Source organism: Peromyscus californicus, unplaced genomic scaffold (assembly GCF_007827085.1).
Source record: "Peromyscus californicus insignis strain IS unplaced genomic scaffold, ASM782708v3 Scaffold_10__1_contigs__length_136768540, whole genome shotgun sequence".
NCBI classification, from domain to species: Eukaryota; Metazoa; Chordata; class Mammalia; order Rodentia; family Cricetidae; genus Peromyscus; species Peromyscus californicus.
In genome coordinates, this window is record NW_026294391.1 from 54,019,402 (window position 1) to 54,033,210 (window position 13,809).

Here is a 13,809-nt window from a genome sequence, read left to right on the forward strand (position 1 = left end):
GCAATGTTGGAGTTGTTACTATACCTGGTTTCAAAAAAACCAATACAAAGCCACAGTGATAAAGACGACTTGATCCTTGCATACAAAAAGACAGCTAGATTAAGGGAGTAACATAAAGGACCTACATGCAAGCCCATACAACTTCAGTGTATATTTAATTGGCTCTTTGAAAATTTCATTAAATGAGTTTTGACAATATTCACCCCCCCCCAGATCTTCCCATATCCATCCTCATTCCATAAATACTCAACTTTGAGTCCTCTTTTTTCTTACCTATCAAGTCCTATTTGTGCTACTCCTATAATAACGAATGTGTGACATCCCACTGGACTGCAGTTGGCCTGCCAGTGACAGTACTCAAAAAGAAAACTGTCTGCTTCTCTGTGGGAGCCCAGCTGGGAGACCAGTTCCCACATTTTACATTTTACAACAGGGTACTCTTGAGGAGAGAGAGATAAGAGATATTAGTTTAAGCACAGAGGGGAGAGAAACAGACACACAGGATAGCCTCAGGAGGGCCTGGATCATTATCCACCAGTCCCTCCTGTCTCTTCTAAAGGGATATTTATAGGAATGTCAAGGTGTGAAGCAAAATACCTCCCCCAGCTCAGCCAAATGTAGACCTTTCCAAACACCTAGTAACCATGCACGTGGTCAAGCAATCCTCTAATGTATCCCTGCTGGGTGAAGCAAGCTCAGATCTCACTGGGAAACCTTTGTGGGCCTCCACACTTGGGCCAACAACAATCGGTTGCCAATAGCTTCTCAGTTGAGGCTTGGAATTCATGTTCATCTCTCCTCTCCATGCAGGGAATTCGCCTGTCTTGAGCTTGCCTGAGGCTTGTGCATGGTGTCATAACCTCTGCCTGGAGAATGCTGTTCCGTGTATTCTTTCACTTCCTCTAACTCTCACAGTCGTTACACATCCTTTTCACTGTGATCTGTAAGCCTTGAAAAGAGGGAGTACAGTAAAAATTTTCCATTTAGGGCTGAAATTTCTGAAGGATTTGATTCTCAACACCTTGATCAATTGTAGGTCCTTGTGTTAATCACCATCTAGTGAAAATAGAAATTTTTTCCAATGAAAGTTGAGAGATGCACTATCCTATGTGTATTAGTCATTAGTAGTCAATTTAATATTACGTCCCCTTAGCAGAAAAAAAAAATATTAGGTTCTCCCCTAAGGCCTGTGACCTATCTAACCAGAAGTTCTTTTGCCCAAAATGGAGCCAGGTTTAGGTTTCATCTTGTGGTGTGGGACTTAAATCCAAACAGAAAGTGTTTGATTATTCCCATGATTTCCATGCCACCATTGCTCCAGTGGGCATGTCTTACTGGGCTAGTTATTATCGTAGCTCACAGTGTACATAGCTGTGTAAGACTGATGATTACTTTACCATGCAACAGCCTGCGTAGCACCTTCCAGCACCATGAAAGCTAGCTAGTAAGGATGGTACTTCCAAGTCAGTACCAACTTGATTTGGAACTTTGCCCAAAATTTATGTACCTGAATAATGTACAAAGCTATTTTTAGTTTTTTAGCAACTTCCACACGAATTACTATAGTGGCCATAACAGTTTGCTCTCCCACCACCATTTAGTAAGTATTCCCTGTCCCTCACATCCAAGCCTGAATTTGTCATTATTTGTTCTTTGATCTTTGCCTTTCTGAATGGGGAAAGATGAAATCTCAAAGTAGTTTTAATTTGCATTTCTTTGATGACTAAGAATGATGAAAATTTTTTAAATGTTTCAACCATTTTTATTTTATATTTTGAGAGCACACTGTTTAGTTCAGTGCCCTATTTACCAATAGAATTGTTGGTTTTCTTGATTTTTAATTCTTTTAGTTCCTTATATAGTATACACAATAATACTCTGTCAAATGTATATCTGCGACAGAAATTTCCCCATTCTGTAGGCTGTCTTTTTTGTGTGCTTTGCTGTACAGAATCTTTATAGTTTCATTAGGTTACATTTACTAATTGATTGTCTTAAAGTCTGTGCTATCATAGTCCTGTTCAGAAAGTTGTTCTCTGTGCCAACAAGTTCGGCCATATTCCCTATTTCCTTGTCTATCAAATTTAATGTGTCATGTCTTCCGGTAAGGTCCTTGACTTCCTTGGAGTTGAGTTATATGCAGGTGTGAGAGATAAGAATCTAATTTTATTCTTCTACATGTAGCTATCCAGTTTGACCAACACTATTTGTTGAATATATTTTCTTCAACATATACTATTGGCTTCCTTCTCAAAAATCAAGTGGCTGTAGGATTGTGAGTTTGTGTGTGTGTTCTCAGTTTTATTCCATTGAGCAATGGATCTTCTTTATGATAGTACCATGCTGTTTTTGTTACTATGATTCTGTAGTATAATTTGAAGGTTGGAATGATGACAGCTATAGCAGTGTTTTTATCATTTAGCATCATTTTGGGTATCCTTATTTGCTTCTGCTTTCATATGAAGTTTAAGTTTTTTTAATTTCCATGATGAATTTCACTGTAATTTAGGTGAGGACTGTATTTGTTGCTTTTATTAAAATGGTCATTTTCACAATATTAGTCCTGCTGAAGTAGGAACATGGCAACAAATCTTCCCATATTCTAGTATCCTCTTACTTAAATATTTATTTTTAGTTTTTTGAGGCTATAATTTAATTACACCCTTCTCATCCTCAATTTTCCCCTCAAAAACATCCCATATACCTCAATTTTCTCTTTCAAATTCATGGTCTCTTTTTTAAATTGATATGACACATATATATGAATATATATTTCTAAATATACACTTTCACCCTACTCAATCTTAATAATGTTTCTTGATATTTTCAGGGATGACTGTTTCATTTTGGAGAATCAGTTGCTGTGCTCTTCCCTGGGAAGATGATTTCTTCTGCTCTTGCATTCCTCGGTTGCCTGTAGTTCTCTATCTAGTTATCTCTAATTTCTTCCTTCTGTATCTTACCATTGCTGTTTTACAAACCTTTCATTTCCTTGGTTAGATTTACTCCAAGATATTTAATTTTAACCGTGATGTCAAAACTATACCTCATAGAAAATCCATCATCTTCAACAAAATGTGCCGGGGCGGGGGTGGGGGTTGGGGGGAGGGACTTGGATGTCTGCATGTAGAATAATGGAACTAGGTTCTCTCACTCTTCACACACACAAAGAAAACAACTGCAAATGGGCCCAATATTTCAATATAAAACCTAAAACTCTAAAGCTTCTGGAAGAACACATAAGGAATACTGTACAAGACATAAGTATAGACAAGTACTATTTAAACTGGACACTAGTTGCTCAGGAAATAAGGCCAACAGTTGACAAATGGGATCTCATGAAACTGAAAGTTTCTATAAAGCATAGGAAACTGTTAATTCACTGAAAAGACAGTACGCAGAACAACAGAAAATCTTTGCCAGCTTTATCCCCAACAGAGGATTAACACCTAGAGTAAACAAAGAGTTCCAAAACTAAACATCAAAAAAACAAGCCAAATAAGCAAATGAGCCACTTATAATTGGGCAGACAATTCTCAAAAGAAAACTACAAATGGAAACTAAATATTTTAAAAATGTCCAAAATTATTGGCCATTGGGGGATTACAAATTAAAACCACTTTGAGATTTCATCTTACCACAGTAAGAATGGCAATCATCAAAAAAAATCTACTGATATCTAATGATGAAAAGGATGTGGGAAAGGGAAAATTTCTTCACAGTTAGTGGGAGTATAAACTTGTACAGCACTGTGGAAGTGGCTATGGTGGTTCCTCAAAAACACATAAATAATGGAACTACCATAAGACCCAGATATACCACTCTTAGTCATAAACACAAAGGACTGTATAGGCTAATTTATAGACACTTGCTCAAACATTCACTGCTGCTCTATTTACAATAGATAAGACACAGAAAGAATCTTGATATCCATTACTGATGAAGAGACAATGAAAATGCTGTGCATACACGTAGATGAATGTTATTCAGTTGGAAAGAAAAATGAAATTAAGAAAATTGCAGATAAATGTATGCTACTTGAAGAAATTTACCCAAATATAGTAACACAGACCCAGAAGTTAAAATGCTCCATGTTCTTTCTTAAATAAGGGTTCTATTTTCTAGTATTTAGATCTGAGTGCTTATCTTAGAACATCTATAGATATTGGGAAACTTGAAAAGAGTTATTGGGGTAGAGAATGCCAAAAAGGGGAGATATTAGAATATAGGTTGTATGAAAACAACAGAAGCAGAGTACTTTGGTGGGGGTATTTTATGCAGGCTTGTGGTGAAGAGAATGGTGGAGTTGAAAGGGGAAAAAAGATGAAACATGCATGAAAATCCCATATGGAAACCCATTAGTTGGTAAGTCAGCTAAAAGTATGAGAATTAGAATTTTGGCTGGATGGCAAAATGTTGCTGCACCCAATAGCCACTGTGGTCATTAAAGAGATTTATCCGCATACCTATACTTCAAATATCTTTCTTGCCAGTTTTCCAATCATGTTCCTTCCAAGTCCCCAATCATCCAGCCAAACAATTAGCCCATGAATTACCTATAACCACACAGTTGGTCATTTGGCCTTTAAAACAAAATATATAATCATTTGTGTTGCTCAAATTTCTTCTTATTGTAGATTTCCCCTTTTTGGTGTCTTTGTATTTGTTCCAGAAAGAGGCTGTAATGATACAGCTATCTACTTCTAGTCATGCCTGCATAACATGCAAAATCATCTGTAATCCAGATGTTAGTCTTGTTTTTATTTTGTTTGTTTGTTTTGTTTGGTTTGGTTTGGTTTGGTTTTTTTTGTCAATCAATTATAGGACTCACTAAAGAAGGCCATTGTATGCTTGGGAAACAAACCATAGAATCATAAGCAACATCATTATGTAATTGGCTATGCCTTCAGGACCTATTCAGGCCCAGTAACATATATACCACTTCCATCTGATAATGGATCACTGAATGTACATCCAACTTTGTGATTTTGTAGGTCAGATAACACATTTCTTCTTTGTCTTCTCATGACAGAAGCACAGGTCACACAGTAACTTGATGGTCACTGCCAAATACTCAGTATTCCATCTCACAAAAGGAGAATAGTTGCCCACATATTAAGACAAGGCTTTGTTCCATAAAGTCTGAGGGCCTTTACTGTAATTCACTTATGTGGGTCTATAAAATGCTCCAAACAGCATCTCTATCTGCCACTGGCACCTCAAGTACCACTAGATCTGCTGGATTATATGGCCCAAGTAGCAGAGCAGCTTACACAGCAACTTACATCAAATGAAGAGCCCATTGCTATTCTAGAGCTCAATCAAAACCAGAGGATTTTTGGATCACTTGGAATTTGAGCCAGACCCCAGTGGACTATACTAAGCATTGTGATCTACTATTGGTATTGAGAGGGGCCAAGTGCAACAATTTATCCTTTACCTGAGAAGAAATACCTCTGAATTATCCATACCACTGGACTCCTATAAATTTCACAGAAGAAGAAATCCTTTCAATGTTGATGGGATTTATTCCCCATTCTCTGATGTGCATATGCTTTACAAAGAAGTCCAGAGTGGTTGCTACCTCATACTCACTTGGTACAACCAACATAATATCATCAATATAATGGACTAGTCCAGTATCCTGTGAAAGGGAAAGGCTGTCAATATTCATGTGAGCTTAGTTATGACACAGGGTTAGAGAATTAATGTACCTTTACTGTAGAATTACAAAGCTGTACTGCTGGTCAGAATCAAATTGTTTCTCATGGTCCTTAGGGACAGGTACAAAGAAATAAAACATTTGGTAAGTCCATAGCTGCTTACAATGTACCAGGAAGCCTATTAACAGCCTCAAGTAAGGACATACCACCTCATATAGCAGTTGCAATTGGAGTCACTGCTTAGTTAAACTTGAAGCAATCAATTGTCATTCTTTATGATCTATACATTGTCTATACAAGCCAAATAAAAAACCTAAATGAAAATGTGGTAAGAACCACCAACCACCTTTGTGTCTTTTAAGTCATTAATATGGCATAATTACCATAACCCCTCCAATGATGTGGTATTGTTTATTCTGTTTGCTATTTTTCCTGAAAAGGGCAGCTCCAATAGTTCCCATTTGCCATTTCAAATCATAATAGCCTTTACTCCACAGTTTGGGGGAACTGCTGTGGGGATTCTGCCAACTTCTATTTGTAACTATCCCAATTAAGTATTCTAGAATAGTGAACACAAATACAGGATGAATTTGGGAACCTAATGAAGCCACTGTGAATTGGACTTTGACTAAAACTCCATTGATAATCTGGCCTACATAAGCCCCCACTTTAACAGGAAGACCAGAATACTTTTGGGGGTCCCCTAGAATCAATTTAAAGTGAGAGCCAGTATTTGACAGATAATACAGAATTAATTATTTAAAAGGGGTAGAGAAGTTACTAATGTTGTAGTTAAAGGATAGAGAGAGGTACATCCACTGCTAAGAGCAATGATACTGTATTCCTTTGAAAACCAAGTCAATCAGAATCTAAGAGACTGATGACACCAGCATTTTTAATGTCCTCTTACACATTTTCTTCTAAAATTACAGGATCCCATTCATTTCCAAACATTGCCCTCACTGCTTTATCTGCTGACCCTGTTTCAGGCTGGGATACAAATTTGAATTGCAGTTCAGCCAATCATATGATGAGGGTTTGGGTTTGATTTTTATCAGCGTAAGCCCTGTGACTGCTGGAGAGAAGATTCTCCTCTAAGACTGATTTAAAAACCTTTAGACTTCTTATGCTCATTCAGGGTTGTGTAATTTTATGACTTAACTCTTTCTTTTCCTTTATTACTTTATCCAGAAATACTTGAAAAAAAATGTTAGCGTTATTATTTTCCACAAATGTCCCACAGATTTGTATATAGAGTTACCATACTTTTTGCTTTTCATGTGAAATATTTTTATCAGGTGTAGTTCAACTTTTTGTGGCTACATGATTGCATTTATTTATTTACTTTCTTTTTAGAAAGTCTCATGTATTCCAGGCTGTTCTTGAACCCATGATGTAATCATGAAAAACCTCAAACTTCTTATCCTCTTGTCTCCAACTCTTTAGCACCAAGATTATGTACAGCTTTATGAGGTGATGGAGATCCAATGTGGGGCTTTGTATAGAATAAATAAGTACTCTACTAACTGAGCAACACTCCCAGCTCTCATTGTTGTTTTCTTTCTTGTTTATTTATTCTCTCATATATTACATCCCTTCCTTCTTCTCCTCCCAGTAACTCCACCCTACATCCCCTAGATCCACACCTCCTCTATTTCCCTTCAGAAAAGAGCAGGCCTCCCAGGGATATTAACCAAATGTGGCATATCAAGTTATAATAAGACTAGGCACAACCCCTCATAGTAAAGCTGGGCAAGGCATAGAAGGATGGTTGGCAAATTCATTTTATGAGGCCACCCTGATACCCAAACTACACAAAGACTCAAGGAAGACAGAGCATTACAGACCAATTTCCCTCATGAATATTATTGCAAAAATACTCAGTAACATCCTCACAAACAGAATCCTAGAACACATCAAAAAGATCATCCAGCATGGCCAAGTAGACTTCATCCCAGAGAGGTGTAGTTCTTAAAATAGTTCATACTGTGGATTTTCAGTGCTCTATTCATGCTATTAAGGGAGTCATTAGTAACCGTAAGTTTTACAGGGTAGGAGAGCCAGCTCCAGAATGCCATCAAGCCCCCAAAGAAATTTATCATTACATTGCTATGTTTCTAGAACCACCTCTGATACCACAATTACTACTAGTCAAGATTCTATAGAAAAACAGAACTGTTAGAATGATACAGGTAAAAAGTAATTTGTGTTGTTGTTGTATTTTTTAAGACAGGGTTTCTCTGTGAAACAGCCCTGGCTGTCCTGGAACTCACTCTGTAGATCAGGGGGAATTTGTTAGATTTGATTAGATATCATGGTAGTTCAAGGTGACTGGTTTCACACTGGAGAGGCTGAGAACCTGAAAGGTACTCAGTTCATGAAGTAGTCCTTCTCAAGCACTGAAAATTCATAGGATTCTTAGTGAGTCACTGGTCTTCAGTCAATATTGGAAGGACAAAAAGGTCATATCCTGATGTCAATGAAGAATGTCAGCATTGGGGTTGGGGATTTAGCTCAGTGGTAGAGCGCTTGCCTAGCAAGCGCAAGGCCCTGGGTTCGGTCCTCAGCTCTGAAAAAAAAAAGAGACAAAAAAGCATGTGCCACTAAGATCTGGCAAAGAAAAAAAAAAGAATTTCAGCATTGGTGACAGCAGCAGTAACAGGGTAGATAAACTGTCTAGGAATATATAAAAAGAGTAGTTGAACTTTCCAACAAAGTTGAGAGGCAAGTCAAATCCTTTTTCCATTGGACCAAGCTTTTTGCATTGGCCTTCCTTTTCTCTTTATGCTACTAGAAGGTGCCACCTGCATTGAGGGTGGGTATTACCACTTCAAATACTTATATAAAAATAATTCTTTATAGAAACATTTTCTACTACATGTTCAGAGGAAACTATATAGCTGTAGGCATCCTGGGCCTATGACTCTTACAATATTTCTTCTTCCTCTACTGCAAATTCCTCCAAGTCTTAGATGTAACATTGCATTGCAGATGAATCAGTTCAGGTGAGACATTTTATAGTCACTTTTTCTCTACATTTTGAGCACTTCGGGATCTCCACAGTAGCCTATTTCTGAAACAAAAAGAATTTTCTTTGATGAGGGATGAGAGTTACACTGATCTGTGGGTTCAAAGATAAATACATAGAATGCAGTTCGAAATTATCCTGTTTTAGGAAAGGGGCAATAGTAGGTTCTCCGCTCAGTTCTGTAGCCTCTCCAACCATGGATAGTTGGATTGGTTTACAGTATCAAGGATATATTCCATCCTGTTGAGCAGACCATGAACAGAAGAAATTCCACATGGTCCTACCCCTACATGAAGAGCTACAGGCAGGCAATGTCTGCTGAAAGAGGGAGAATTAGTTTCCTCAAAAGACAGGCTTCCAACTAGGTGGTTGAATCCATATATATGTATATATGTATATATATATATACATATATACATATATATGTATTGAAGAAGTGAACATAAATTTGCATGGGGGCAGGACACAGGAGGATTTGGAAGAGGAATGTAAGAGGGCTATAGATGTAGTATTCATGTATGAAGTTCACTAAAAAGGGGGGAAAGAAAAAAATCCTTATGAATGTGTTAATTGCTTCTCTCAATTGCTTCTCTCTCTCTCTCTAATTTATATTTTACAACCAGATCTAAGTTCCCCCTCCCTCCTCTCCTCTCAGTCCTTCCCTCCACCTTCCTTCTGTACCCCCTCCCCGTCTTGCCCCTCTATTCACTCCTCCACTATATCCCATGGATATAGACAAAACAAGGCATATCAAGTTGTAGTAAGACTAAGCACTTCACTTCACTTTGTATTAAGTCTTGGCAAGGCAACCCAGTATGAGGACTAGGGGTTCAAAAGCCAGCAAAAGAGTCGAGAGACAGCTCTGTTCCCACTTAGGAGCCCCATAAGAAGATAAAGCTATACAACTGTCACATATATACAGAGGGCCTGTGTCAGTCCCATGCTGACTCCCAGATTGTCAATTCAGTCTGTGAGCCCCTATGATCCCAGGATAGTTGTTTCTGTGGGTTTTCTTGTGATGTCCTGCTGTGGGATGGTCTGTATGTCAAATTATTCTGATTGGTCAATAAATAAAACACTGATTGACCAGTAGCTAGTGCTGTGGGATGGTCTGTATGTCAAATATGTTGCTGATTGGTCAATAAATAAATCACTGATTGGCCCGAGGCCAGGCAGGAAGTATAGGCAGGACAAGGAGGAGAATAGAGCTGGGAAGTGGAAGGCTGAGTCAGAGAGACACTGCCAGCCACCATGATGAGAAACAGCATGTAAAGATGCCGGTAAGCCATGAGCCATGTTGCAAGGTATAGATTAATGGAAATGGATTAATTTAAGCTGTAAGAACAGTCAGCAAGAAGCCTGCCACAGCCATACAGTTTGTAACCAATATAAGTCTCTGTGTTTACTTGGTTGGGTCTGAGGGGCTGTGGGACTGGCAGGTGACCGAGATTTGCCCTGACTGTGGGCCAGGCAGGAAAACTCTAGCTACAAATGGCGTCCAACGTGGTGACAGAAGTTTCCACCTAAAAACTGAGAAAAGAGTCTAAAACGGAGCTAAAAACAGTTCCTAATTGTCTCTCTCAAATGAGCGGCAGCTGCCGGTTTGATCTACTATGGCGGGTTCCTGGCATATGCGCTCAACCTGCATTATGGCGGGAATGAGGCCTCTGCAGGTGGCACATTAAGCTGTGTGGTGGATTTAGCCTTTGCTAGTAGAAAAAAAAAGAGGTTTCTGGGCTACACACTGCTTGGATAAAAGCATAGACCCACAATAGCTCCCAGAGCTGCTGGTAAAGTACCAAGCCATGTTGGGAAGCTGAGGTGGGTGGAGCCAGGAGCCACAGCTGCTGCAGCTTAAAGCAATAGATTCACAATAAGACAGATTCAGATGTAATAGTTTAAAATGTGTGTAAAAGATACGTAGGCTTGAAAGAGACAAAAAAGATGATATATACAGTTATAAAAACAAATACATAGTTTTAAAAAATAAAGTCTTTAAAGAGACAGTAAAATTAATATAAAAATAAGCCACGTGAAGATGAGTATTACACAGAGAATCTGGATTGTGTTGTCTTTGGGATTTTTAACTGCAGAAAACCATTTGATTGTAAAAGCTGTTGAGTTATGCCAAAATGTATATTTTAAAGGTACCTTGACTTCAAAATTTGGATATAAGGATATGTTACTTTGGAAAGGAGATTCTGCTTTTGTTCCCACAAAAAGCCAGAGGCTATGGATTTGTTCCAGATTAAGATACATCAGGTTTGACCAGCCAAGACCCCCTGAAAGGTGACACCAAGGCCCAGATGATCCAACATCCAAAATGGTTTCAAGGCAACTGTCTTAGATGATCCAGCCTCACGGACTACTCCATGATCCTAAAATTTTCTTTGTTTCCCCAGAAGATACAGCGCCCCCCTCCAGCAGGAGGTAGTAAGAGAAGCTACGCCCAAATTCCCAAATATACCAAGCTGACTTTGGAGATGTGTAAAGGTTAAAACCTTCCTTTTTAAGAAAAGAAAAGGGGAAGTGCTGTGGGATGGTCTGTATGTCAAATGTGTTGCTGATTGGTCAATAAATAAATCACTGATTGGCCAGTGGCCAGTCAGGAAGTATAGGCAGGACAAGGAGGAGAATAGAGCTGGGAAGTGGAAGGCTGAGTCAGAGAGACACTGCCAGCCACCATGATGAGAAACAGCATGTAAAGATGCCGGTAAGCCATGAGCCATGTGGCAAGGTATAGATTAATGGAAATGGATTAATTTAAGCTGTAAGAACAGTCAGCAAGAAGCCTGCCACAGCCATACTGTTTGTAAGCAATATAAGTCTCTGTGTTTACTTGGTTGGGTCTGAGGAGCTGTGGGACTGGCAGGTGACCGAGATTTGCCCTGACTGTGGGCCAGGCAGGAAAACTCTAGCTACAAAGGCTAGTTAGGAAGAATAGGCGGGACTAACAGAGAGGAGAAAAAGAAAGAACAGGAAGGCGGAAGGAGTCACTGCCAGCCGCCACCATGACAAGCCACATGTGAAGATGCCGGTAAGCCACAAGCCATGTGGCAAGGTATAGATTTATGGAAATGGATTAATTTAAGCTGTAAGAACAGTTAGCAAGAAGCCTGCCACGGCCATACAGTTTGTAAGCAATATAAGTCTCTGTGTTTACTTGGTTGGGTCTGAGTGGCTGTGGGACTGGCGGGTGACAAAGATTTGTCCTGACTGTGGGCAAGGCAGGAAAACTCTAGCTACAATGTCCTTGATGCCTCTGGCTCCTACAATACTTCCTCCCTCCCTTCAGCAGGGTTTCCCAATCTTGGCCTTATATTTGACTCTGGGTCTCTTCATGTTTCCACCAGTTGCTGGATGAAGCCTCTCTGATGACTTTTGGACTAGGCACCAATTTATGAGTATAGCAGAATATCACTAGGTATCATTACATTGACATTTTTTCTCCAGTCATGTCTGGTTCTATCCTAGGTCTCTGGGCCCTATCACTCCAGGCAGTGTCAGAGGTAGGATCACACTTGTAGCATGGGTCTCAGGCTGAAATGGTCGTTGGTTGGCCACTCTCAACAATCTTTGTATCATCCTTACCCCAGTGCATACCATAGGCAGGACAGACTGTAGGTTGAAGGATGTGTGGCTGGGCTGGTGGGCCACTTCCTACACTGGTAGTCTTGCCTGGTCACAGGAGGTGGCCAGTTCAGGCCATATGGCACCTTTTGCTAAGAACCTTAGCTAGACTCATCCTTATAGATTCCAGGGAGTTTCCCTTGCACCAGATTTCTACCTGAACATGAAATGACTCCTTTCCAGTGGGTTCTTTCTGTACTTTTCCCCAACCCATCCCCACCTGACCTCATGTTCCCATGCCCACCCTTCTCCAGTCCACCCACAAAGTCTCTTCTATTTCCCCTTCCCAGAGGAAGGTAAAGCTAAAAAGCAGGTCAAGTTTTCAATAGATTTCAATACTTCTTACTAAGAAGCTGACCAGAGAGGGGGTACACCTGCTATTAGCTTTCTAACATGTTAAAGACTATAGTAGGAAAATCAGATTATATAAATAAATAGATAGGGAATTTCACTAGAGGGAGAGAGAGAGAGAGAGAGAGAGAGAGAGAGAGAGAGAGAGAGAGAGAGAGAGAGAAACCTTCTAAGAATCAAATGTGATTGGAGTCTAGGAAAAAATGAATGCAGTTATAAATACTGACAAGAACAGATAGGGTAGTAGAGAGTGTGAAAACATAAAAGGTATACAAATTCTATAGCACTATAAATAAGTACCATTGAATTTGTATTTTTCTCCTCTATAAGAATATTAATCACAGTTATGACTGAGCACTCCTCTGACATCTGCTCTCTGCATTTTGACCAGTTGTGAATCTTTCTGTTGGCATATAGGTACTTATTTAGGAACCAGTTAGGCATTATGTCCATTTAACATATTAGTAGTAGGTTCATCCCTAGAGTGCATGAGCTTCTCAGCACAAGATCTTGACCATATATACAATACCAGAAACATGTTTTCTCCTGTGAATTGGGCTTTAAATCATAACACTCCACTGTTGCACTCATAGGCACATCTTTCTAGGCTGATTATGTAGGTTCCAAAGTTCACAGCTATATATGAGTGCTAATGACTTTTTCCCCCATCAGTCCCATAAAGCCTAGCATAATCAGAGCAGCTTCATCTATCAACTGATGGAGACAGATGCAGAGTACCATAGCCAAACATTAGGCAGAACTCAGAGAATCCTGTGGAAGGAGAGGAGGAAGGCGTATGGGGGTTATAAGGGACAAGGACATGACAAAAAAACTTACAGAATCAACTAACCTGGGCCCATAGGGGATCCCAGAGACCGAATCAACAAGCAAGGACCCTTTATGGGACTGACCTAATATGTTATGGTTGTGTAGCTTGGTCTTCTTGTAAGAACCCTAAAAGTGAGAGCAGGGCCTGTCTCTGAGTTTTGCCTGCCCTTTCCTCCCACTGAGTCCACTGGTCCAGCCTTAATACAAGGGAAGGTACCTAGTCTTACTGCAACTTGATATGCTATCTTTGGTTGATATACTTAGAAGGCCTGCCTTCTTCTGAAGGTAAATGGAGGAGGAGTGGATGGG